Consider the following 26439-nt stretch of genomic DNA (forward strand, 5'->3'; position numbering starts at 1 on the left):
CTCACATGCCACACATATTGTTAGGTCATGCTGCTGTATCAAACACATGCACATACTATTACTTTCCCTTTCAGAGGGAAACATCAAAATGCTTATGTACATTTCAAGAGGCATCTACTTTTCAGAGAGGGCAATGGTTTTGAATAAAAAATAAATGTCCATCACCATTACATTTAGGCATCTTAAAATATCTCATACTTTCCTTGAGTGTCTGGGTCATATAACAGCAGAATTGTATGCATGTGTAATTCTGGAAGACTACCTCATTGATCAAAAGTCCCAAGTCCCATTCCCTTTATTTGTTTCTTTCCTTCTACATTGCTTTCATATTCAGTTACACTTCCTTGTTCTGTTGTATACTGGAAGTGCTAAAATGAGGCAAGAAAGGCAAGTTCTAGCCTTACAGGAAACATATTCAAAAGTTCCTGCAAGAAAAAGAAAACATAAGGCCATTGTGAAATTTCTAATCCAGTTGTGCAATCTGCAAGCTTTAAGCTGGAGGCAGGTGGATTGCCATGATTTTGAGTTCATCCTGGGCCATAGGATAAAAACAACAAAAAATTTCCAGTTTAAACTTGCCTGTGTGCTCCACTGTAATCTATAGTGGGAACAATCTATATTTTTGTTTCATTTAATGAAGACATGTGTAGAGGGAAGTTTCTTCAGACCTTAGTACCAAGGGGACTGGCCATATCTCAGAGGTTTCCATGGCCCATTTTTTTTTCATATCCCTCAAAAGAGAACTAGTGTTCTGGGCTCAGTGGTTTAGTTCTTGAGACTTATTTCTGACATGCCAGATGATCAAATGCACACCACAGAATCAACTGTTTCCTTTGGAACATAGATACACCTAAATATTTATTGTAAGAAAAAGACCCAACATATTTTTGGACTTAATTAGGCAGACATTACAGGAAGAGAAAGTGCTATTATCTGGGGATAAAGCATTTCCAACTTAAAGCAGAATAATCAATCACTTTTTATCTTCTTACCCCACACAAAACAGCACATCAGCAGTTCTCTTAATTATAGCAATCTGTCCCTTTTCTTCTGTCTTTAGAAAATTCTTTTCTGCTCAGGAATGTTATCTTTGCATTCTAACTGCTACAGCATCTGCATGGAAGGCACAGCTTGGATTTCCTTTTTCTTGTTCTGTGGAAATTACAATATATATTGGCGAATATCTGGAAAAGTTTTTATGTTCTCCCAGAGAAGGTATTTGCTGGATAGACATATATGGGTTTTTATAAAAAGTCAAATGTAATCAAAAGAACTGGGCATTTGGTCACTAGTTCCATAAACAAAAATTTGAATTTTCAAAGCATGATTATAAAGATAGGCTGCACTGGTTAGGTTTTTTTTTTTTTGACAACTTGACACAGCTCACTGTCATTTGGGATAAGGGAGGGAACTTCTTCTTGATTAATGATGGTTAGCAGTGGTCCATGGTAGTACAAGAAAGCAGGGTGAGCAAGCCATAGGGAGCAAAGCAGTAAGCAGCACACATCTACGACCTCTGTTTCAGTTCTTAACACCAGGTTCCTGCCCTGATTTCTCTCAGTGATAGACTTTCAAGTAGCTTTTAGTCATGGTGTTTATCACAGCAACATAAAAAAATAGCTAGAACATGGAGCGTTACAATCTAATGCTTCATTTTGTCAGTCACTGTTAGATAGCATGGACACTGTCCGTTTGTCTCATAGTCTTGGCTTTTAAACGAATTGCAAATCACAATGCAGAGCTTTTAAAGACAACGTGCCTGCTGTGGTTCTTTTCTGTCACTGCCTCTTAAAAACAACAATATTGGGAATATGATTTTAGTAAAAGGGGATTTAATTTGATACATAAATGCATTTACATGTCTTCCAGATCTACATGTAAGCAGAAGCAGGGCATACTAGGTTAATGCAACAGTTAAAAATCATAAAAACTGTATTGTATTTATGACTGTATCTGTATGTTTTTGTAACATAGCCTGAAAACACAACAAAATATTCATACTGTTAAGTGCTTGTTGACAAAATGATTTGATTTGCCCAATCTGAAATCTGTATGACTGTGCAAGATTTTATAAGGTCTAATAGGCTAATGCAGCCAGAAAAAAACGAAGGCTTAGTAAAATGAAATTAATGTTCACTCTCATTATACACACACACACATATATATATATACATATATATATTCATAGATTTTTCTTTCTGCAGTAGATGGTGATTAACACAAGGACCCAGGGTACAGAGAATAAGCAACTGCAGAATGCTTAACCCTAAACAGAACATCTCTGTTACCCACTCCTCCCAAGACAAGGTGCTCATGTGTGTGCACGTGTGTGTTTCCATGTATGTATGTATGTGTGCTTGTGAGCTTATGATTGTGTGTGCCTGCGTGCATGCATGTGTGTGTGTGTGTGCATGTTTTGGTGTACAGGTGAGAAGTCAATAGTAAATCTTTGGTGTCTTCATCTATCACTAGTCACGTTATTTTGTGAGACAGGGTAACTCACTGAATGTGGAACCATTGATTTGACAAGACTAGCCCCTAAAACACTATTTTGAAGTTGGATTAGATGTCTTTAAGCATGTTGTCCCAAAGTATGACTATGGCCTTGTATATGGTTAGCTGTTTTCATAGAAAAACTAGTTACTGGAGAAAGGTTCAGATGGTTTGTGGCAACTCCCAATTTCTATGGATAGTATCAGTCCATGTTAGAGTCTCCCCTCTACCTCAACGTGTTCCCAGCTAAAGGGTCTCAAGAAACTGTTTGTTTCATTCACTCCTCTTGCCATTGTCTCAGTGCATGTTCTTCGTTCTCAACTAAACAGAACCCTCCACCCTTCATGTCCTATCCTATCCTATTGCAGTTGGAGTAACTTTTCTACAGCTGCCATTTATTCAAAACATAAAAGCTTTTTGCCATTCTCCTTCAAAGGCAACCTTTAGGGGCCGCTCATTATTCCATGCATAATCAGTTAATCTGAATCCATTTCCATTTGCCTCATATGCATTAATTATTTCTTCATCCTCCTAGGACAGTGGTCCTTTCTCCTGACCCTGCATTTAAGCATCCTCTTTGTTCTAATTTGAATGTTTCCTTTTGACACATTGTTAGAGAAATCACACACCCTTTGTACTGGCTTGATTTTTCTCACCTTCCTGAGGACAGTAAACTGACTTCTCAAGGACAGACCATTAACTTTTATGACCTTTTAGGCAACACTATTTGAAAACAAGTGAAGCAGGCCTAGTATTTAGAATTAAGAGTATTTTAAAAGCAGACAAGACAAGTCACTCTCTAACGAAATACATATACAATACTTAAGGTTCCATTTTAAGTACTTTACTAATATTAACTCATTTAAACTTTGTAGCAACTCTTAGGCAAGGTATTGAGGCAACCTTCATTTAAAAGAGGAGAAGATGCATATGCAAAGAGCTAAGGTAGCTTTGGCAAGGTCACACACAGGCCAGGATTTAAAACGGGACAATGTAACTCCCAGGGTTGTACTCTGAGGGTCTCTGAGGCATGTGTATCCAAGGAGCTTCTGGACTGGTGAGGTTACTTCAGAATGGTTGCCGAGGTATTAGACTTATTAATCATTAAATCTGTGGAAGCTGAGTACAGTAGCCAGGAGTTTCCATGGACACACCGTGCTTATAAGAGTCATGCAGGTTTATGATCTCTTCATTCACATGGTACAAAACCCAGAACACCTTGTTCCCACTGAGCCCAGTCGCTCACCAAGTGGAGGAGATAGCCTGTCCTCGTTAAGCTTTATGAAGCTGCGTGCTAAATGGAAGCGAGGTTGCTTGGAGACCAGGTATTCTTATATCTTCCCGTTGCCCAGGACATTTCCTGGGGCAGAGCTCAGCAGTTGAAAGTCCACAGCTTGAGGGTGACTTTTCTCTTCCTGGGAAAACTGATTGAGAAGTGGTCGAACAGGTTCTGAAATACATTAGTTGTAGCTTTGTTTCTCTTCTGAAATGTGTGGCTTCACAATGGGAGTGCGTGGATTAATGATTAAGAGGCTAGGCCTGGGGGCTCAGAATCAGAATTGGAGGCACACTGAGTTCAATGAACTAAAGAATTGCTGTTTTACAAATCTAGGCTAAATGTTTCAACTTTGTTCCTTTTATCTGTTTACAAAAGTGTCATACGTTTATAAATATACTATTAAAGATTTACAGGAAGACAGCGTGGGAGGATATATGAAAGTGGCTTTTGAACAAAACTGCACCTACTATCAGGGGATTCCGTCTGTCATTGTTAATTTGTATTCAAGCAAATATTTATCACACAGCTGTGAATACCCGTTTTAATAAAATTACACTATACCACAAATATGAGTTTGCTATTTAACTGAGAACTAATTATTGATCATAAAGCCAATTCACTTAAATAGCATTAAGTCATATACTTTCTATTGGATTTGTAAATATCATAATTTAAAATACAATTTCATATTTCTGAAATGTTGTCTATTCTTGTAAATGAAAACAGCTAATCTTTGGCATAAAAGATGTTCATCCCCTTAAGAGAAACTACCGTCTTTTTAAATGGCTTCATATGCCATTCTTGTTATGTTGGCGAGTAGTGTATTGACATAATAAATTATGCAGAGATTCTGTTCTGTATTTTGATTTCAAACACATGCAGGAACCAACCAATCAAGCAACATGATGACAAGACATCCTAATTCCTGTCTATAGATTAATTTCTTTCTTCCTTTTCATCCAAGGAAATTTTTTAATCTCTATTGCCAAAATAAACCAAGAAAGCCCCCCTGAACAATCTTTTATATTACTTCCCATTAAAATTTTATAGCAAAGAAGTTCAATAGCTTAAGCTTGTGGAAAAAATAAACAAAGAGAATCGTTGGAACAAGGTCAGCAACAATGATGATTTGGAGCATGTTATTTTGTTCTTAGAAATTCTACTGCCCTCCACTATCCCTTTTTAAAATACGGTACACATTTTTCTATGAAGAATAGCTGTCTCTTAAGAGAGACAGAAACACTCCAGCAGTATCATGAATGGTTGAACAGAACAGTGAAGGATTTTCTGATGCAGGTTTGGAGAACGTAGCATAGTGAATCCTCATCACTGCAATAAGATCCCCTTCTCTTTTTTTCCTCCTTTTTTATTAAGAAACAATCATTTTATGTATAAATCCCCCCAGTTCCCTCTCCCTCCCAAGCTCCCATGCCCCCTATCAGTCCCCCAACCCATCCCCCCACCCACTCCCCAAGGACAGTGAGGCCTTCTATGGGGGATCAGCAAAGTCTGTCACATCATTTGGGGGAGGGTCTAGTCCCTCCTCCGTGTATCTGGGGTGAAATAATATCACTACATAGGGAATGGGCTCCCAAAGTCCATTTGTGCACTAGGGATAATACTGGTTCTTTTTCATGTCTCTTTCCACAATTAAGTTTACAAAGTGTCTCAGTACAGAATGTGTTTCAGGGATGCATTCATAACTGCATTTAGCTATATGAAAGATTTGCATTGTTTATTTACTTAGTTTTAGTGAATGAAAGGCTAAATTAAAATCACGGGAAGAAATCTTAAGAAATTTTTATGTATTTATTTGTTGTTATGTTATAGGGCACGAGGCTTAGGGCCTAGTGTAAGGTGGACAAACACTGAGCTGCAAACTGAACACAGAAGTTAAGTTTTGTTTTTTTTGTCTTCTTTTTAGGACTTATGTGTATGAGTAATTTTTGGCACTTATGTATGTGATCCATGTGCATGCCTGTTGTACAGAGACTAGAAGTGTGTTTCAGATTCCCTGGAATTGAAGTTGAAAATGACTGTGAGCTGCTATGTGGGTGCTGGGAACCAAACCTTGGTTTTCTGCAGGGGCAGCAAGTGTTCTTGAGTTGATTTCTAACAGAAGGGGATTTGAGTTCAGAGAAATAAATAAACAACCTTTCTTGTTGGTTACTGAAACTATGAAACCCAGAAATGTTACATATCCTTTGATCATTGTCAAGTACATTGTACACATGATCACATATCATCCTTACAATAACTCTATCAACAAGAGACTTTAGTATTCTTATCTTACAGATAAGGAGATGGTGACATTAAAATTCACAAGTCTTAGAGTTGATAAGTTTGAAGCTAAGGCTTTCCTGCCTGGAAAGATCTAGCAGAACATTACAGGGTGCACATCAGTGAAGACTGAGTTTATAATGACTTAGCTATCAATCATCTCTTATTGAGTTACCCATTTCATTGTTTGAGTAAATGTGTAGCAAACTCTGGGGCAAATAGTGAAATTCTTGGTGATAATACAAATGTGATAGTGATAGGAGGAGTGTAGTGATTTTTTTTTTACGAGACAGGGTTTCTCTGTATTGTTTTGGAGGCTGTCAGTCCAGCCCGGCCTCGAATTCACAGAGATCCACCCGCCTCTGCCTCCCGAGTGCTGGGATTAAAGGTGTGTGCCACCACCACCCGGCGAGTGTAGTGATTGTTGAGCCAGCAATCGGTATGTTGTTTTGCTGGGGGTCACTGGCTTTGAATTTATGTTTTTTGATCAAACACAAAGGTCAAAATTTCTATACTCTCTTTTAAACTAAAGACTGAAAAGTGATTTAGGTCACAGTCTTTAACTGAGCAATTTCTTTATTTTTCTTTAATTATCTACATAATTTCTTTGAACACCTCTCAACCACTAGTGCACACAACGCCAGATTGCAACTCAGATTACAGAAGCCCAGCTTTTGAGTCCATCTACACTGGGAATCATTATGGAAATTTGTCAAAAAAAAAAACCTCCAACTATCTATACCACTCCTGAATGTGTATCCAAAGGACACTAAATCAACATAATAGAAACTCTTAAATATTCATATTACAGAACTTGTTACAAATGCCATTGTGGAATTGGCCTCAGTGCCTGTTAACAGATGAGTTGGTAAAGGAAGAAGTATGTGATGTGATGTGTGTGTGTGTGTGTGTGTGTGTGTGTGTGTGTGTGTGTGTGTAGTATGTGTGTAATTGAGTTGTATTCAGCCATAAAGAAAAAGTATGCCATTTTGAGATCAATATGTGCATCTGTAGATCACTATGTTAAACAAATTATCTCAGACACAGGAAGAGATAATCTTTCATCACATTTGTGAATCAAAGACTTTACAATATATATTACATATGCATGAAAGTATAAATGAAATTTTAAGATTTTTCTGGAAGAAAGAACAAATGACTGTGAAGGGGTGAGAAGGGAGAATGTAGGGTAAATGTTGTCAGAATGCATGATGCAGATGTATGAAATTTACTTTAAGAAATTCTTCATTAGTCACATATTTTACATGCAAATAAGTTAAGATACAAGTGAAAGAGTGTGAACAATTCCATCATGGTGGCAGATGCACTACATAAAGCCTTAGCTTGACTTCAGAATTATTCAATGAATTTTATGCATGTGTACAATGTATTTTGATAACATTAGAGGGCACTTCTATGAAACAGTGTCTTTTGGACCCTTCGGAGTCACTGCACCTGCGAACTCACAGAATTCCATTTCTAAGGATCAGCTGACAAAGTCTCTCTGGAGGCTCTTCCTTAACTGTCACAGTGGTTTCTTCTATTCCTGTGAAATAAGGACAGACCCAGTGCTGACAGTCATGGTGATCTTATCTTTGCCTCCAATTGACCCTGGATACTGACAACTACATCATTTCACTATTGCAGCAATAACCACATAGAGTGTTTGATAATGTCAAGGTTTCTAAAAAGTTTTTCTTAAAAAGCATGATCTAGTTCCCCTTAGAGGGCTCTATTTTGATTGTCTATAGCTTTCCTGTCTGTGTTCTAGTTTTTTAATTCTCGTGGATTTGCATATTTGAATTCATTTATTATTTACACTCCTTGCATATTTGTGTGTATGTAGAATGCCCTTGCACGCGTGCTCCTGTGTGTACAGGGTGTGCAAGTGTACACAAGTGCACGTGCGTGTGAATAAGGATGCAGGGGATAGCTTCAGCTTCCTTTTCCAGGAGCCATTCATTTTTTATTTGAGACTTTATTTATTGGCCACATGAGCAGGCTGGGCTGGCTGGCCAGGGATCCAGATACCTCTGCTTTTCCCAAATGATGATTTTAAGCTTATTATCATATTGCACATTTTAAAACTTGGTCTTGGAGACCAGAATTCAGGTCCTTACACTTGCAAGGTAAGCATTTCAGCCACTAAGTCTATAGCCCCTCTATGTGTATGTCAAGTGATGTATATTACTGTCACATGAGGTATTTTTCCTTTTTTAAATACATTTTATTTAAATTAGAAACAAACTTATTTTACACATCAATCCCATTTCTCACTCCCTCCCCTCCTCCCATTCCCCCCACTAATCTCCCATCTTCCCAGGGAGGGTGAGGCCTTCCATGAGGAGTCATCAAAATCTGTCAAGACATTTGGGGCAGGGCCTAGGCCCTCCCTTGTGTATATAGGCTAGGAGACTATCCCGCCATGGGGAATGGGCTCCCAAAGTCCCTTTCTGCACTAAGGATACATCCTGGTTCCTCTGCCAGAGCCCCCATAGACTGCCCAGTCCTCCTAGTTGACACCCACATTCAGGGGGCCTGGTTTGGTCCTATGTTGGTTCCCAAGCTCTCAGACAGAGGTCAATGAGTTCCCACTTCCTCAGGTCAGCTTTTTCTGTGCATTTCCCCAGCAAGGTCTTGACCCCTTTGTTCATCACTCCTCCCTCTCAACAACTGGATTCCAGGAGTTTGGCTCAGTGCTTAGCAATGGGTGTCTGTTTCTGCTTCCATCAGCTACTGGATGAAGGCTCTAGGATGTCAACTAAGGTAGTCAGCATTCTCATTATAGGGGAAGGGCATTTAAGGTAGCCTCTCCACTGTTAGAATCCTAGTTGGGGTCATCCTTGTGGATCTCTGTACAATCCCTAGCGCCAGAAATCTCTTCAAACCTATAATGGCTCCCTCTATTGATGTGTCTATCTTCTTGCCCTCCTCTTTTCATCCCCTGACTCAATCTTCCTGATCTCTCATGTTCTCCTTCCCCCTCCACCTCTCCCTCCTCTTTCTCCTAACTTCCTCCCCCTCCCCCAAACTCCCAATTTGTTCTGGAGCTCTTGTCCCTTTCCTCTTCACCATGGGACCATGTATATCTATCCTATGGTCCTCTTTGATACCTAACTTTTCTGGAAGTGTGGATTGTTGGCTGGTAATCCTTTGCTCTATGTCTAATATCCATATATAAGTGAGTACATATCATGTTTGTCTTTTTGCCACTGGGTTGCCTCACTCAGGATGGTTTCTTCTAGTTCCATCCAATTGCTTGCAAAGTTCAAGATCTCATTGTTTTTATTTTTTTCTGATGAGTAGTACTCCATTGTGTAAACATACCACATTTTCTTTATCCATTCTTCAGTTGAGGGGCATCTAGGTTGCTTCCAGGTTCTGGCTATTACAAATAATGTTGATATGAACATAGTTGAACAGATGACCTTGTTGAATAAATGTACATCCTTTGTGTATATGCCTAAGAGTGGAATTGCTGGCTCTTGTGGTAGACTGATTCCCATTTTCTGAGAAATAGATATACTGATTTCCAAAGTGGCTTTACAAGTTTACACTGCCACCAGCAATAAAGGAGAGTTCCCCTTTCTCTACATCCTCTCCAGCATAAACTGTCTTAGTGTTTTTTTTTATTTTAGCCGTTCTGATGGGTGTAAGATGATATCTCAGAGTTGTTTTGATTTGCATTTCCCTGATTGTTAAGGATGTTGAGCAATTTCTTAAGCATCTTTCAACCATTTTAGATTCCTCTATTGAGAATTCTCTGTTTAGTTATATACCTCACTTTTTAATTGAATTCTTTGGTGAACCTCTTAGAAGAGAAAGTGGGAAACACCCTTTAATGAATTGGCACAGGAGACCACTTCCTGAACCAGTACCACAGACACTGAGATCGATAATTAATAAATGGGACCTCCTGAAACTGAGAAGCTTCTGTAAGCCAAAGAAACAGTCAACAAGACAAAACTGTAGCCCACAGAATGAGAAAAGATCTTCACCAACCCCACATCTGAGAGGGCTGATTTCCAAAGTATACAAAGAACTCAAGAAGCTAGTCACAAAAACACCAAATAGTTCAATTAAAAAGTGAGGTATATAAGGTTTGCAACAATGGAACTTATTGCTTGGGTGTATAGCTCCTTACACATGCTATGGCACAGCTCTATACAAATGAGTTCTTGGAACTTGCAGGGAACATAAAAACTTAGGATTATTACTAGTTTTTGTTAACAATTTAGACTTAGTATTTGAGGCAACTGTTATCTCACATTTTTGAAAGTCTTATTATTCTCGCCAATGTCACTTAAATTTACACATCTACCACAGGTCCCATTTGCCATGTGTTCACGTTCTGTGAACTCGTTTCCGATTGTCCCCGAGTAATAGCTGCTTAGAAGGAATGTGTCATGGCAAGAATCCCCGTTGTATGACAGCATTGGTTGTGAACTTGATTTATTTTATGGCCAGTGCATCTTTATTACAGTTGATTGATTTTGTTGTTGTTGTTAATTTCTAAGGACAGTTTTTGCAATGTGACATGAGACTTCTGGATTGTAGATAAGTCGATTGGATGCTGTTCTGACAACACATGGCTAAGGTTCTGTGCCAGTAGTTTGGGGGTAATTTTCCTTGCCATCCAGTGGAAATGATTTCTATTATGACTAACTACATGTGATCTCAAGATCTTTCCTCACACAGAAAAGTACAGTACCCTTTTAAAACAGAGATGCCTATACAAAATAGCTTTTTTTTTCTTATGGAGCCATTGTTTTCACATGTCTTCATGACCCAGACACAATCCACATTTTTCCATGCTTCTTCAAGTTTTCCATAGTTTCCCACATCTAAAAAGTCAACATTTATAATCCAGATCAAGGAAAGAGTGGGCCCCTTTAAATGTATAGCTAAGGAATAAAAGAGCTTTAGGCTTGGCAGATCATAGTTACAGATAGTGTATCTGGGCATTAATAGATCTGAGTTAAACATTGTAGGTGATTTGCAGCACACCTAGGCAAGTGTCTTCCCTAGGAAAGGCCTACAGTGATTTAGGATATTTATTAAAGTCAGTCCATTGATGAGAACTGGTAGCTTAATTCCTGACATATGCTATGAGTGATTGTTGACTATTTTATCTTAACAATCGAGTTTGAAAGAAGAGGGGATTTGCTGAGTTTGAACAAATTAATGAGTTACCCCTGTACCAGTGAATGATGTCACACACATGCTCTATATAGACAGCACTAAATGAAGACAGGAAGTTGGGAGGGAGAAAAAAGATATATTAAGAGGGAATGGGAGAACCAGAAGGAGGAAGTACAGCGTAGATATGTCCAAGCTATATTGTCTCATCTTTGAAATTAAAAATATTTCATTGAATAAAGACAGATCTCACTCTGATACCTGGACAACACACACACACACACACACACACACACACACACACACACACACTGCATCTAAGAGATGAAAACAACTATAAGGATACCTATATTGTAATAATCACACATTGTCTGAATTACTCAGATTTAAAGTTTACTAAGTTACCCAAATTTATGATTTTGGCTTTGGAGCCAACAATATTGTCCCCACAACTTGTTTCTGAAATAGTCTTGGTGGACACTTCATTTAGCCTGAACACATCCTTCATCTTTGGAGGTCATAGCATGTAGAGTTTCTTTAGGAAAGTCACTTCCATGCAGAGATAAGGCATGCACTTTCCTGCAGGTCTTCAGAAAGGGAACAGAATTTTGAACTGCTGTTTTTCTTCCCACATCCAAGAAAGAAAATAACAGCTTTGTTTTGAAGAAAGAATGTAGAAATCTGGAGAGATGACCCAATGTCCATGAGTGCACAGTGCTCTTTCTGAGAAAAGACTGGAAATGTATTTTCAGTGTCTGCCATGGGTACCTACAACCCTCTGTAACTCCAACTCCAAATGATCTGGAGTCCTCTTCTGGCCTCCATGGGAACACGTGTGACATATGCACACACAGAAACACATATGTGCACATCATTTTTAAAATGCATTTTAAAAAGTGTTTTTATAGCAAAAAAGAAAAAAGTGAAGATTTTCTCTGTCACAGGCAAGTAAATGTGCTTTATCTACACATTTATAGTAAATGCAATGTAAATGCCACACAAAGGCAGGTCTCTTAATTCCTTAATAAAATCAAATATTTAAAATGGTACTGGCTCTAAATAATTTCAAGGTTCACCTGGAAAACTGTTTCATTTTCCCTACCTGTTTGGCTAGGCTGCTTTTTGCAGTTGATAGTGTCCTTCTAATGTGTGAATCCATCAGGTACTATGTATCATGTTTCTTTCTCAATGTTTCTGGACAGTCTGTCCTGACTTCAGAACGCCACAGTGTTCTTCTGATTGACAAACCCCTCTCCATGCTGGTGTCCCTCTTGTGTTGTTGCTTCATGTGACATTCTATCCCTTGGGGATTGCATCACAGGTATATGACTATGATATAACCATTACAATGTATCAAAGTTTTCCTCAGCAGTGTCCAGCAATGACTCTGGTTTTCTATAAGAAATAAAAGCTCATTTAGAAGATAGTGGGGGGAGGTATTTTTAGCACAAACACGTACTTGCATGAGATACTTTACTCCTCTAACCTACCTCTTACAAAATATCCTCAGAAAATGAACCCCTCTTCTTTTTTGTTCACCCTCTTCCCCCTTCTTTTCTTCCTCTTTTCTCCCCTCCCCCCAACTCTCCTGTCCTCCCTCCTCTCCTGAAAAACACACTTGGTCTTCAATGTTCTCTTTTCATTATGTTGTCAAATAGATACAGTAATTTATGGAAAATCAAAGTTTCTTATTTCCATCTGACTTGATCTGTATTCAATGGATTTCTTTTGGTATTACAATCAAAAGAATCACACTGGTAGCAGAGATGTTTCTAAGTTATACATCAACAAGTATAATATCAACAAATCCACTCAATAGAAACTGTGTTTGGTTGTCATAGATTAAAAACTAGGAAGCCCCTGTCACAGAGCTAAAATTGGACATTAATTATAATTAACCTTTTACAGAAACACACATGTTGCTTTCTGGATAGTTGTTACTCTATGGGTTGTGTTATTTCAGATCACTCTGTTAGAATACACACTTACTTTCTTATCCCTCAAGATACTGTGTTAAAATCATACCAAATTTATGACCGTATTTGCCAAAGACACAGAAATATTTGTCCTCTCAACTTTAAGGCTGTGTAGATGAGAGGTTGGTAACTAAAGAGTGTAGACCAAATGGTCTGTTCTGATAAGAAGCATTTTATTAAAAACCAACTGTACTCGTTCTTGCATATTGTCAGTTGCTATTCTGAGTGCCAATACTGTGAGCAAACAGCTCTGTCAGAGGTCACATACGACCCATGAAACCTAAAACATTGGCTGTGTGACTCTTTTAGAGACAGAATTCGACAATGTCTCATACAGAAAATTAGCTTCTAGTGATTTAACTGTATGTGAAAATATTTATTCAACAAATATTAGCAAGAATTTCCAAAGTTTCAGACATGGGAGGCCAGCAAATATTTTTCTAATAAATCCAATAGTCAAGTTAAGACTGGCAAAAACATCAAGGACATTAACTTACAGTTTTTGAAGAAAGCCCTTAAATATTTGAACAATTCTCTTCAGGGTAGCATCTGAGAATTTTTTTTCCAATTCAGCTCACATATGAGACACCACATTGCTATAGTCTCTTTGAACTCTCTGATGTCCTTGTGAATGTAAACAGAATCAAAATAAGAATTTCTCTCCACTTTGACAAAGAGGGAAATAAGCTCATGTTTGAAAAACTGACAGCCACAAAATCCATAATGGGTCTCATGAGGCAAAAAATTAATTTAGTGTGTTAGCATTATTGTTTCAATGCTTTACAGCTGTTCAGATATTTACAATGATTTTTTATTAAGTCATAGGTATATATGAGTCAAGACATGCTTGAAATGTGTGTGTGTGTGTCTTTTATGAATAGTCAAATTATCTGCTCAGTTCAACACAAGCAAGATAGTGGGATTATTGTTGACTCTGTCCTTCACAGTATAATATCAGTGCTTACTATTCTGAGGGGCACACATATATAGGGTAGGTCACATGCTCACAAAAAGTATCAGGCTGGAAAGTGCTTTACAGTGATTAAGACTTGTTTTACTGAAGCAAAAATGGATGATATGTGTTATTGGAAGCATTAGTGTACACACAGTTTCATGGGTACACCTTTTCAGTAGAAAACTAAGCTTGCAAAGATGTGAGACGTCCAGACAAATCATCCCCTGCCAGAGCACACGTGAAGAAAAGCTTTAGTATACACAGGAGAAATCATTAATCAGTTTGTTCATAACATGGTCCTCCTCTCAATTGCTTCATTTGAGAAGATGACATAAAGAATAATTACCATAGGCCATGCAGATTTCAGTACCCTTGTAGAAGGAAAGCATGTTGACATTGAGTCCCACATACAAAGAAGCATTTGCAAAAGTTTGTGTCTGATGTTGCAAAGCAGGGGATGACTTTCTCAAGCTCCCTAAAGCATCTTCAGCTTTAGAATCAAAGTGCAGCAAGATAAAACTAGTGGTATCTGTTCCTAGGTCTGTGAAGGCTGTCCAAATAAATATCATGCTATGGTCCTAAGAGATGACATTAAAAAGATCACCAAGAACTGCCATTTTCATTTGAGCTCCTGCAATCTCTAGGTATGCTCACCATTAGCAAACACTCTGAGTTAGCAATTGAAGACTAGACAACATCGTTAACCAAAAGATAAAGTTGTAGCATGAATAATAAAGACCCATACACAGATCCTGGGGTTCAAGCTGAAGATCAGAGAAGCAAAGCAGCCAGCCACTAGCTCTTAGGTCTACCTCAGACTGAAAGGATGATCCTGGATCCACTAACTCAGCATGGCTGAATGCCTAAGACTGAATATTGAATGCCTTGCTCCTATATTATATACCTTTCTAGTGCTGGGATTAAAGGCATGGGCTCTGTTTCTCTTTTAGACTGATTCATTCTCATGTAACCCTGAGTGACCTTGAACTCACAGAGATCCATTTGCCTCTGTCTCCTGAGTCCTGGGAATAAAACTGTGCACCACCACTGGCCAGCTTCTATGGCTGTGACTAGCTTTGTATTCTGATCCTTCAAGCAGATTTTATTAAATCATAAATAATTTTCCACCACATAAAGTGAACATTCTATTCTACTTTCTTTGGAAGGCATGGACAAACATTGAGTTTGAACTAGACCCTCAAACCCATTAACTTGATTTAGTGGCTCTCTGAACACACAACAAATCTATTATCTTAGATCAAAGAGAAATGCAAGCCGGCACTTAATTACCTGTAAGATCAAGGGCAAGAGTAAAAAGCAGGGTTGTAACGAGCATTCTTCCCACCAACCTGGTCTCAGAGCCACATCAACCCCAAATAATACACAGAGACTCTGTTAGTTACAATGCTGTCAGCCAGTGTCCATGGCTTCTCATTGGCTAGCTCTGTCTTAAGTATTAACCCATAACTACATATATATATATTTCTATAAGGTCTTATCTTACCAAGGATGCCAGCCAGCCTCATGCATCCTCTCTTCCCGGGATCACATGGCAACTCTCTACCCTTGACTACATTTCCCAGACTCCTCCTTGACTCCAGTCCCACCTATCTTGCTTCCCTATTGGCCAACAGTGCTTTATTTATCAACCAATAAGACAAATATATACACAGAAGGACTTCCTCCATCACAGGGTATGTTTAAAGATGGTTAAGTACAATGTTATATTCAACTACCATGACAAATATGTCTTTTTATGACCTGAATATTCCGATTTGAAATCAGAATTTTCAGACTCTTTAGTGATTTTTGCTGGTATACAGTAATGAGAACGTCACAGTCACTGGGACCTATTCATTTAACTTTTCCTACTTCTAGTTCGTAGACAAACCACAAAAAGATATGCTAGCATGCATGTATACACTCATCTATGAGGTACAAGATCTTCTATACTCCTTAACACTAAACAGGTACCACTAACTAGAAATACTTGCGTTTCCACAATAATCAATGAAGTCTTCATTACATGAATATCTTAAAAAAACTCTTTCTGTGCTACTTCTCTTAAATGTCCCCAAAACCTCAATTTTAAGTCTTCATTCAACACATTAAGTCTTAGGGAATACACTCAAACTATATATTGGGAGAATAATTCCTAGAAGCAAGCTGAAATTCGTTAACCAAGACATCCCAAGACTCCGTAAGCCTTAAATGCAGTCCAGAAGGAAAACAATCCTTCCAGGAGGCCATTCCTTCTTCCTCCATCCTTGTTCTATGTGTAAAGTATACCCAGCACAGCTGCAGAATGGAATTCTCTTCTGTGTACAGATTCTTCTGGGGGCTGGTTTGACTTATAAAATCTAAAGGCAGTAATCTCCATATCATTCCAATGTATTGTTCCCACTTGTCTTTAAAGTATAATTAGAGAACACTTGACACTCAGCGAGAGTGGAAAGGTCGTCATTGTTAATGTAGACCACTGAACAACACTGGATGGATTGAAGCTCTAAATTGATAAGAACGCATCAAGTGAGCCAAGCTTCGGAGTTATTTTGTGAGTGGCTTATTGAAAGCATCATGGGTTCCTTTATCTAGATCATGACTCAGAGAGTATGGTGTCTTTTTCTTGTGTTTTGGGAGCAACTTTCTGTGAATTTTGCTTTTCATCCCCCATCTCTTCACATTGAAATCCTCCTTGTGAGAGTGCTTACTTCAGAACAAACCTTTTCCCTAGATGTTTCTTTGGAGAGGAGCTCCAAGATGCTAGATGTTATCTGCCTTCACCTTCCATGATCCTCTTGATAATTTTGGAGACATTATGTTCCAACTCTTGTTATTCTCATAAAGTTTTACTGATGACAGATAAATGAAAAATAGGTAACAGTTGGTAGACTTCAAACATTACAGACACTGGCACATTGATATCGTAGGAACTAATGTAATTTGGCTGTGAGAGACTCCTGCTTAGCTCTCCAAAACATTTGAATAAAACATGATATAGAAGAGTCAAGGATGGAGTATAGAATGAAGAATGAGAATTTATCATTAGCAAGAAGTTACAGTAGAACAAAACATTAGGCCTTGTTAAAAAAAAACATGGACTTTGAGAACATCTCCCAGAGGAATCTGTTTTCACCACATATTTATCTTAACACATTGTGAGATGATTTCGATGATCTATCCATTCTCATGAAAGCATTTGCTTTTCTGATTTGTATTCATTTACATTTTTAATCACATAGATTTCAAAAGTAATTAAGGGTCTTGGGACATGGCTTGGTTGGTAAAGTATTTGCTTTACAGGTAGGAGGACCTGAGCTTGATACTCAGTTCCCATATGAAATACTGGGCAGCATGACAGGTATTTGTAATGCAGGCACCCTGGAGCAGGAGGAGACAGAAAGATAACTGGGGTTTGCTAGGCAGCCACCCTAAGTTAACTGGTTATCTCAGGCTATTGACTTCCACATGTATGGATACACAAGTACTTGTAGGTAGAGATGAACCTATGCACAACAATCAAGTAATATAAATGAATAAAATGTATGAAGGATGATGCCAAACCAAACAAATTCATCTTAAGATAAACAGACCCAATTTTCCCCTCAGTTCTTATGTAAATTAGAATAATGAAAAATCACAGTACAATATGAATACATTAAAATGATAAGGATACTGTCCAGTAATAAGCATATTTACCTGGGGATGAGAAATTATATTTTAGCATGTATTATCCCAAAAAATAGTCTGTTGAATACATATGCCTACCTAGGTTCATCCCAAAGAAATATTCTTTAATAAAAGATAACCAGTGTTTATTACAGCAGTTGTTTATACCAACCATGATTTCTGGGTTTACAGGTATAGACAGTTTCCCAACCTAAATTGTAAACCAGAACCTACTGGTCAATGAGTCATAATGAAATAAAATCTTGTTTTTTTTCTCATTTCACAGGACTGTTTTATATTTATTTTTAAGATAATTTGTGTAAAATTCATAATATTTATAATTATTAAGTGAAACTTAATGAGTGCTAAGCACTTTATATATCCCATTAAATCATCATAGTAGTACTATGAACCAGTTGCTGTGACCATCTTTGTTTGACAGGTATAAACTGAGAACAGGCAGTTCTGTTGACTTGCCCAAATACATTCCTTATAAATATGCTAAGATCATTTGAGCCTAACTCTGGATGTCTCTAAGAATTAATCTATCATTAGGACATGGCCTAGTTGAGCTAGTTGAGTAGATCAGTACAATTTCTGTCACTGTAACAAAGTTCTTGAGTTTAGATTTATACAAAGAAAAGAAGTTTATTTACTTCATAGTTTGGGAATCTCGGTGCTTTTCACCTGCCTCATCGTAGCTACCAGGAGGAACTTCTGTATGGATCTCAGCTTAGTGGATGGCATCAAAGCAGAAACATGCATATGAGCAAAAATATCACAAAAAGCATAAAACATAGGGAGACGAGACGAAGAGACTAGTATTTGTGTGTGTGTGTATGTGTTTGTGTGTGTGTGTGTGTGTGTGTGTGTGTGTGTGTGTGTACAGACATTAAGAAGTAACTGGGGTGCCACAAGATCACCTCAAGTCTTTCTTTAGGGGAGTATCTCCCATGACCTAGGTTCCATCTCTTAGAGGCTCCTTAATAGTTAGTCTTAAACACACAACCTGTTAGGGAGCTTGCCAATCCTAATAGGTGTTAATAATAAAAACCTGGAGTCATATATTAGGGAGTGAAAACTGAAAGATCAGAGAAGTAAAACAGCAGGTCACTGAAGTTCTTACCTCTATGAAATCCTCAGTTCCAAAAGGACCGAGCGCCTGTCTGTATGAATCCGCAGACTGAATGGGCCATAGATCCTGTCTGCCTGCTTTTTATTCCCATCTCCACCTCCCAAATGCTGGGATTAAAGGCATGTGCCTCCCAAGTGTTGGGATCAAAGGTGTGTGCCATCACTGCCTGGTTAACTAGTGACTGCATCCACCGTCTGATCTTCAGGCGAGCTTTATTTGTTAGAGCAGGAACAAAATATCACCACAGGAGCATCCATACCTAGAACAGCATGAACCAAAACTCTTAGTGTCTAACTACAATTGTATTTCTCTTTATGCCTTAGTTAGGGGTTCTATTGCTATAACAAAACACCAAAACCAAAGCAACTTGAAGAGGAAAAGGTTTATTCAGCTTACATATGCGGAGGCACGGATAATGATTCATGGGACTAGGTTCAAATATTAAATATAATTTGTTTCGTGGAGATGCCACTTACACAAGAGGCAGATAGCCACCGCAGGTTCCAGCTCTAAGGATCTGCTCAGTCTGTTCCCTGTGACCCGACTGGACGCAAGAGAGAGCCATCTGCCCAGACCCCAGACCTAAATTCTTTCCCCCATCATGTCCTCACCATGGGTGTGGTCAGTGCTAGAGGTGAGGGCTGGGTGGATATCTCACTACAATTTCCCTTTAAGTCTAAAGGAAAAGTTTTAGGCTTGACACAAAACTTTATACAAAAATAGAGAATATTGTATGCTCTAGGAGAAAGAAAAGTAAGAACAAACACACTTAAGACCTATTGCCAGTGAAGCAGCTAGAATGAAAGACAAGAACTATATATCCAGTCCTAGGGTAAAGGCATAACATAGATTACTGTAGAGTTGTCCTAACCTGGAAAGTTTAAGTCTTTTACCTAATATTTCTATCTAGGAAGAGAGAACAATAATTGTGACAGTCTAATCTTCAACCTTATCAAAGACCTGAGAAGGAGGATAACAGTACTAGAGTAGGAAGTGCAGGTGAGCAACTTCCAAAAGGTGTAAAGAAGAAAGAAACATCAGGCTAACTGGACAGTCACCCAAAGTCTTACAGCAGTGAAGGGGCAACAGCTTTGGTTAAGGTTGGGAATATCTGACTGATCAATACAGAAGCTGGCTGGTAGAAAGGTTGTCTTACCCTGGCTTGGCAAGGTTCAGCTATCTTCTAAGTTTACCTCCTGCAAGCACAGTAGGACAACATATCCAAAGTCAGCGATTGAGGTGGAGGCAGTTCTTTGCCCAAGAAGCCATTAGCAGAGGAGAGTACGGACTCCAGAAATAGTGACATCGGTGCCCAATATTTTCTCGGGAATAGCTTGGTGCTGCCAGGAGCAATTGTGTCTCATGTCAATGGAGTACTAATATTAATACATTTAAGTGTCATATTCTGTAGGTCTATGAAGTGTTTGAAGATGAAATATCTATGTCTGACTAATCTCATAGATAAGAAACATGGGTGGTAATAGTCTGTAATTCTCAGAAACATAGTTGTACAATGGCTGAAGCTTCCCAAAATAATTTAACCAGGACAATGACTTCAAAAGAATGTAACTGTAAACATATATATATATATATATATATATATATATATAATTGTCAAAAACAGAGATATAACTGAAATTTCTTGACTAAAGGTAGAACTGTAAAGTATAATATGATAAAATATCCTAAGTTGTATCAGTATACAAAATGTGTATACATCAAGATAGTTTTATATTTATGTGTAAAGCATTGTAAACAGAAAGAAAACCCTAAACAGTCAACATATAGTAATCTAACAATTTAAATTATCTATAGCTAACAGTTGCTAAAGTTAGTTCATTAGAAAACATGATACAGGATCCTGCTCTAAGGAACCGGACACAACAGAGAGCCATCTGCCCGGACCCCAGCCTAAAGTCATTCTCCATCATGTTCTCACCTGTGTCCATGCCCAAAGTGCTACAGGTGATGGCGGAGTAGATAACTCACTATGTACATCTTTGTATCACAGTTCATCATCAAAGGAAGTCAGGACAAGAACTCAATCAGGGCAGGAACCTAGAGGCAGGAGCTGATGCAGAGGTTATAGAGAGGTGCTGCATACTGGTTTGCTCCTCATGGCTTGCTCAGGCTGCTTTCTTATAGAACCCAGGTATGGCACTACCCACAATTACTAGACCCTCTTCTCTAATTAAGAAAATGCCCTACAGGACTGCTTATAGCCCCAGACTTACTGAAGCATTTTATTAACTGAGGTTCTCTCCTCTAAGATGTCTTTAGCTTGGGTAAAGTTGACATAAAACTATCTACCACATTTTACTAGGACCTAGTTCCAGTACCGTGCAGGAGTATTCTTGCTGAGCCCTGAGTGACAACCACATTCAGCATGATGGAAAACTCGAGTTTTTTTTTTTCTAGGAATTGTCTAGAATTGCTTGTTGAATTACTGTGGTTTTCATAACACAGGGTCATGCTGTTCTCTTCTGTGGTTTGCCAAAATGTAGCACAAATCTATGAACAACCCCCCCTACCACCAGAAACAATATGAGTTGTGTGCCTTCTCTGTCTACTCTAAGAGTATGGGATTACAATCATTCATTCACTGATTCTAACATCTTCTAAGCCCTTGGGCAAAAGCATCTGTAGACATTTAACAAAACCTGCACAACAGATTCTGGATGTATTTTTCAGTATGATAGAGTATAGATCCCACTCATAGGGTTTCATTTAATTGGCCACTGAAGAGGTTTATCAGCTTAATAGCCAGTGTTCTGGTTCTTGTTGGTGTCCATTCTGATAAAACACAATCTCATCTAATGTTAGTTAAACCCTGATATAGTTGAATTTCTAGAATCATCTGCTTTTGTCTTTTCTTTTTCTCTGCATTTGATTGCCTATAATGGTAGCTTTGCATTTTGAAAATTGTTGTTAAGGGTATTATAAGGGCATACCTACCTGCCTAGGTTGATTTAGGCATTTTTCTAATTTTTAGAATCAGTAAGAAGAAACACATGTAACTTTTCACAAACAAAGAGAACACTATATTTTTCTAACTATCTGATGAAGCACATCTAATTGTTTAATATGATCATCATGGAAAGTGAGATAATTTATAAATCTATCTTGAACTAGAGAATAAATATATAAATACTAAATAATGTAATTATATTATCCACCTACTCAAAACAATATCATTTAAGATATGTCAACACCACCTTATTTTTCTTTAATGGAGAACAAATTTTGTTTTAATTTATTTATTCATGTCTACTTGGTTCCCATTTGTTTTCTCAACCATTATATAAATACTCTAAACTGCCTACCATTGGCTAGAGTTGATGGGGGTTGGAAAGGAAGAACTTGTTATATAATGCTAATATTTTTATCAGGGGATTGATCTCTGTATCATATTTCTTCCACTAAGTTGCTGACACTGCACTTAGCAGGGAAGACTTGCCCTCGTTTGGGGTGCTGCTTGAACTGATCGGGTGCATCATGTTAGTGATATGACTTGATGTGAAAAAAAAACAGGGCAATTTCCCTTGAATGACTTCTGCGGTCCATTTGCTTTATGTTTCTGCACATTGCATGTACCATGCGTGGACTTACCCTCTATCATCTCCCCAACATTTTAGGTGCTGCTCATCAACAGCAAGGTATAAATCTTTCCATCATTCTGACCCACAAAGAATTTCTAAAATGTACCTTACACTTCACTGAAATTAATATATAATAAAACAGGAGATACTACCTCTCCTTTAGTTATGGCAACAAAGCTGTGGACATCTGTACTTGGTGGCCTAGTGAATAATCCTGACCTGCTTTCCAATCAGTTGTGCAGATTGCACCCATGTCTTTCTTCTGCACATTGCCAGCCCAGGGAATATTTAACTACTTTCCAGTTTTCAACTGTTTGTCTTCAACACTATAAAACAGTGGTATCAATCTCCCTAGAGGAATAGAACATTTTAAAGGGACAGAGAAAGAAATTAACCAAAGACTATAATTTGACAACACCTGCAGCAACCAGACTAGTTCTTGGCTCAAACGGAACTGATTCCAAGTTTTCAGCAACCCCAGTCCTCAGCTACAAGTAGTTTACCAGAAGCTAATAGACTTTAAATGTCATGACATTTAATTTTTAAGTGGACAGTTGCTTATTTCCTCCTTAGAATTTTAAAGAGCAAAAGCAAAACAAACCAAATCAAAATAAAACAAATCTCTCCTCCTGTGAATTTAAGCATCGTTTTATCTCTTTCTGCAAAGACCTCACTCTTCTGGGTCACAAAAGTCAAACAGCTCAAATCATAGAACAAAGAGGCAATAATAACACTTACCACATGCAGTCTCTGTTAGGGATTGTGATGGGTGAAGCATGCTTTACATAGTAAAATGAACATCTTAGTCATTTGCAAAGATGTGATTATTTCTTTCCTAGGAGCAGGACCTTTGGGAAGAGCTGCAGGGGAGGGACTCTTACATTTCTGACTCTCTGCCAGGATAAAGCCTGCTGGGCCAGTTTATGGGGACTGATCTTGAATAGAGTATTCTGGTGTAAACAAGAGTGCCCATTTCTGGCTCAGTAACTTCCCATTTGGCAGGCATAGTGTGTGTTGATTTACAGAGTTAATACTGCAGCAGTATAGATAAGAAAACGAACAAGGTAGTGATGGATAGGATATGTCTAACAATCCTACCAATAGAGTATTAGCATTATAAGGTGACAAACTACACTCTTAGTTGATTTAGTAGCTCTTCTTAGGACTGAGTAGTGTCTTAATTTGTGATATTCAAGAATCAAAGGAAATTTAACCCCGAAGTGGAAATGGCCTGTGCATCACTTTTGGCTGAACTCTCAAGGCAACAGTACTTAGGTTAAAATAAATGTATTATGATGGAGAGATGGCCTAGTAGCTAAATGTGTATGTATACTACTTTGACAGCTGAATTTAGTTTGAATCCCAATATCCACATTAGGAAGCTCATAGCTGCCTGTACCACATGACTTTTGTATACACCTGTGCATGCATTTGTATACACACACACACACACACACACACACACACACACACACACACACTACAAACCACACCAAAATATCACCGCTCATGGTAAAATTAAAAACAAAATTTAAACAATTATGTACCCCACTTGTCAGCATATAACATTCAGAATAAACAAGCTAGGCTCTTTAGCTTCCCACTTCTAATACATTTGTATTGTATCTGCTCAAAGAAAGTCTCACCTGGTCTCAATCCCTCCTCCTTCCCACTTTTTATCCTAACAGAAAGAAAGTTAATGGGTGACCTCACTTCTCATCATTTCTGTACCTTAGAGAAAAAAGGAAATATGAAGATATCTATAAAAGGAGTCTTAGAAAACTCTCACCAGAATATTAGCTATCTTAATGGAAGGGCTCCTGGGTGCTCACATTGCAAAATGTAGACATCAGCATGCTCCTTGACAGGGCATGCAGAATTCAGTCAGTCTACTATTTGCTTGGATAATCTTTGATTCAGCCAGGCCATTTTCTATGCAATGTCTTCTAAAGAAAATTCCTTTATACAGAAGAGGTGGGAGAAAATAATTAAAAGAAATGACTCTTTATCTCATCTTTACTTTTAGTAAATAGGTTCAAATATTTACTCCATATTAAGTGTGTACATTTTGGTATCCTGCTACTTAATATTGTACTATATCTTCACAAACATGCAGGCATATACTATATATATATGTGTATATATATATAGCTATTATTTACCTGTATGAATGGAGATGCATACTTATGGGGAGTGTTTCAAACAGAAGACAGTTTAAAATTTGTCCATGTCTATGAAGCACAGAGGTTTGGGCGCCAGTTTGCCTTCCAAATTAAGTTAACAATGTTCAGACGAATTTGCATGTTCTAAGTAAATGCTAGCCAGGCAGTGAGATAGGACCGGTATATCTGGGGAGGAAGCAGACAAAGTAAACTGCTAGGGTTGGAGACGTGTACAGAGGCAAATCAGCCTTTGGGAATGTACTCTTGCTGCACACAGAATAAATAAATCACAGAATCAAGGGTTTACTGTTGATTCTCTGCAATAACTCCATATTCACGTTTTGATTCTATTTATTATTCTTAAGAGGCATTTTTCTTCACGACTGGAAACATGGTTAAATCAGTAAAGTACACACTTGAGGACCTGAGTTTGGACATCCAGCACCCGGTAAAAATCCAAGTGTGGCAGTCCTCTCCTGAAGAGTGGGAGAAAGGAGGATACTTGAAACTCACTGGTCAGTCAGCCAGCTAACCAGTGAGCTCTAGGTTCAGTGGGAAACCTTGTCTGGAACACTTAAGTGGAGAGTGATGGTTGGAACAAGGCAATGAACTTTCAACTCTGGCCTACATGTCACACACACACACACACACACACACACACACACACACAGAGAGAGAGAGAGAGAGAGAGAGAGAGAGAGAGAGAGAGAGAGAGAGAGAGAGGAGAGACAGAGACAAAGACAGAGAGAGATGATTTCTCAAACTTATGAAAAGAATGGATACTAAGCACCTAGAATGTAGTCATATGCTCTGTGATAATAGAAGCATGGGGCGGGGCGGGGGGGAGGGGATTATCAGACTTGACCCTGTGCATGTTCACACTCATCCTTGTATGTAGGCAGAGTCACTTACACTTCATTCACCAGCTTGACTCAGCAATGAACCTGGCGATAAAAGAAGCGATGCTGGCATTCCCCTCTTCTCACAGGCGGTTGATCCTAGGAAAATGAGATATAGCTGTGAGCACAATAGGCAGCATGTTGGCCACACCATCTATGAGAAATCAGTTAGGACATTGTTGAAGGAGGATTCAGAATACAATAACCCCCAAACTCCCAGAAACGGTGGCCTTGGTGACAGGAAACACTGATTGAAGCCACTCAGCCAAGCTCTGAGGTTCCAAGCCTCAGTGAGGAGGAAACACAAACAAATGTAGGTACATAGAATGCTTTGTTGAACTGGCTATTGGTGGGCTACATTTCTACAGCGAACACCATTTTATTTTTGCTTTCTTTGTATCTGTTTTTTATTTATTTTGGGGGGCAGTAGGAGGGGAAGAGGGAGGGGAAACTGTGGTTGGGATGTGAAATAAAAGAAAAATAAATTAATTAGTACAAAACCCCATGCATTTGTTTTTTAAGTCCGCATGTGATTTTTTTAGTGTTTGACAATTTTGGAAGATTTGCTTACACCTTGTGACCAGAATGAACAATGGAGTGTAAGTTATACCCACCACCTTGGAATCCCATAATTATGTGTTCAAGTAGAACGAGTAAGGTGAGACTAGATAAGCTTTGTTTTAAGGATTTAATATAATATACCGAGTGCAACTAAGGACATGTTGCGTTTCCTCATCACGAAACTTGAGGTTTACCGTGTGACAACTGTGATTTAACATGCCGTATGCTCACAACTGGGACAGTATGGTGGGACTGTGCACAGAAGGACTGGGGCCCAGAAAGGACATCAGGA

At 38.4% G+C, this 26439-nt stretch overlaps 1 long non-coding RNA gene across 1 annotated transcript; it reads right to left on the reverse strand.

Annotated features, from left to right (window-relative positions):
- Window positions 1-11563: 11563 nt before the first annotated feature.
- LOC121141548 lies at window positions 11564-19180 on the reverse strand. The gene is made up of 3 exons (XR_005878484.1): window positions 18918-19180; window positions 13665-13791; window positions 11564-12586 (listed from the first exon to the last, which is right to left on the reverse strand). It is a non-coding gene; the product is annotated as an uncharacterized LOC121141548 (long non-coding RNA).
- Between the last annotated feature and the right edge of the window lie 7259 nt (window positions 19181-26439).

Source organism: Mesocricetus auratus, unplaced genomic scaffold (genome assembly GCF_017639785.1).
Source record: "Mesocricetus auratus isolate SY011 unplaced genomic scaffold, BCM_Maur_2.0 Super-Scaffold_100007, whole genome shotgun sequence".
Classification (NCBI taxonomy): Eukaryota; Metazoa; Chordata; class Mammalia; order Rodentia; family Cricetidae; genus Mesocricetus; species Mesocricetus auratus.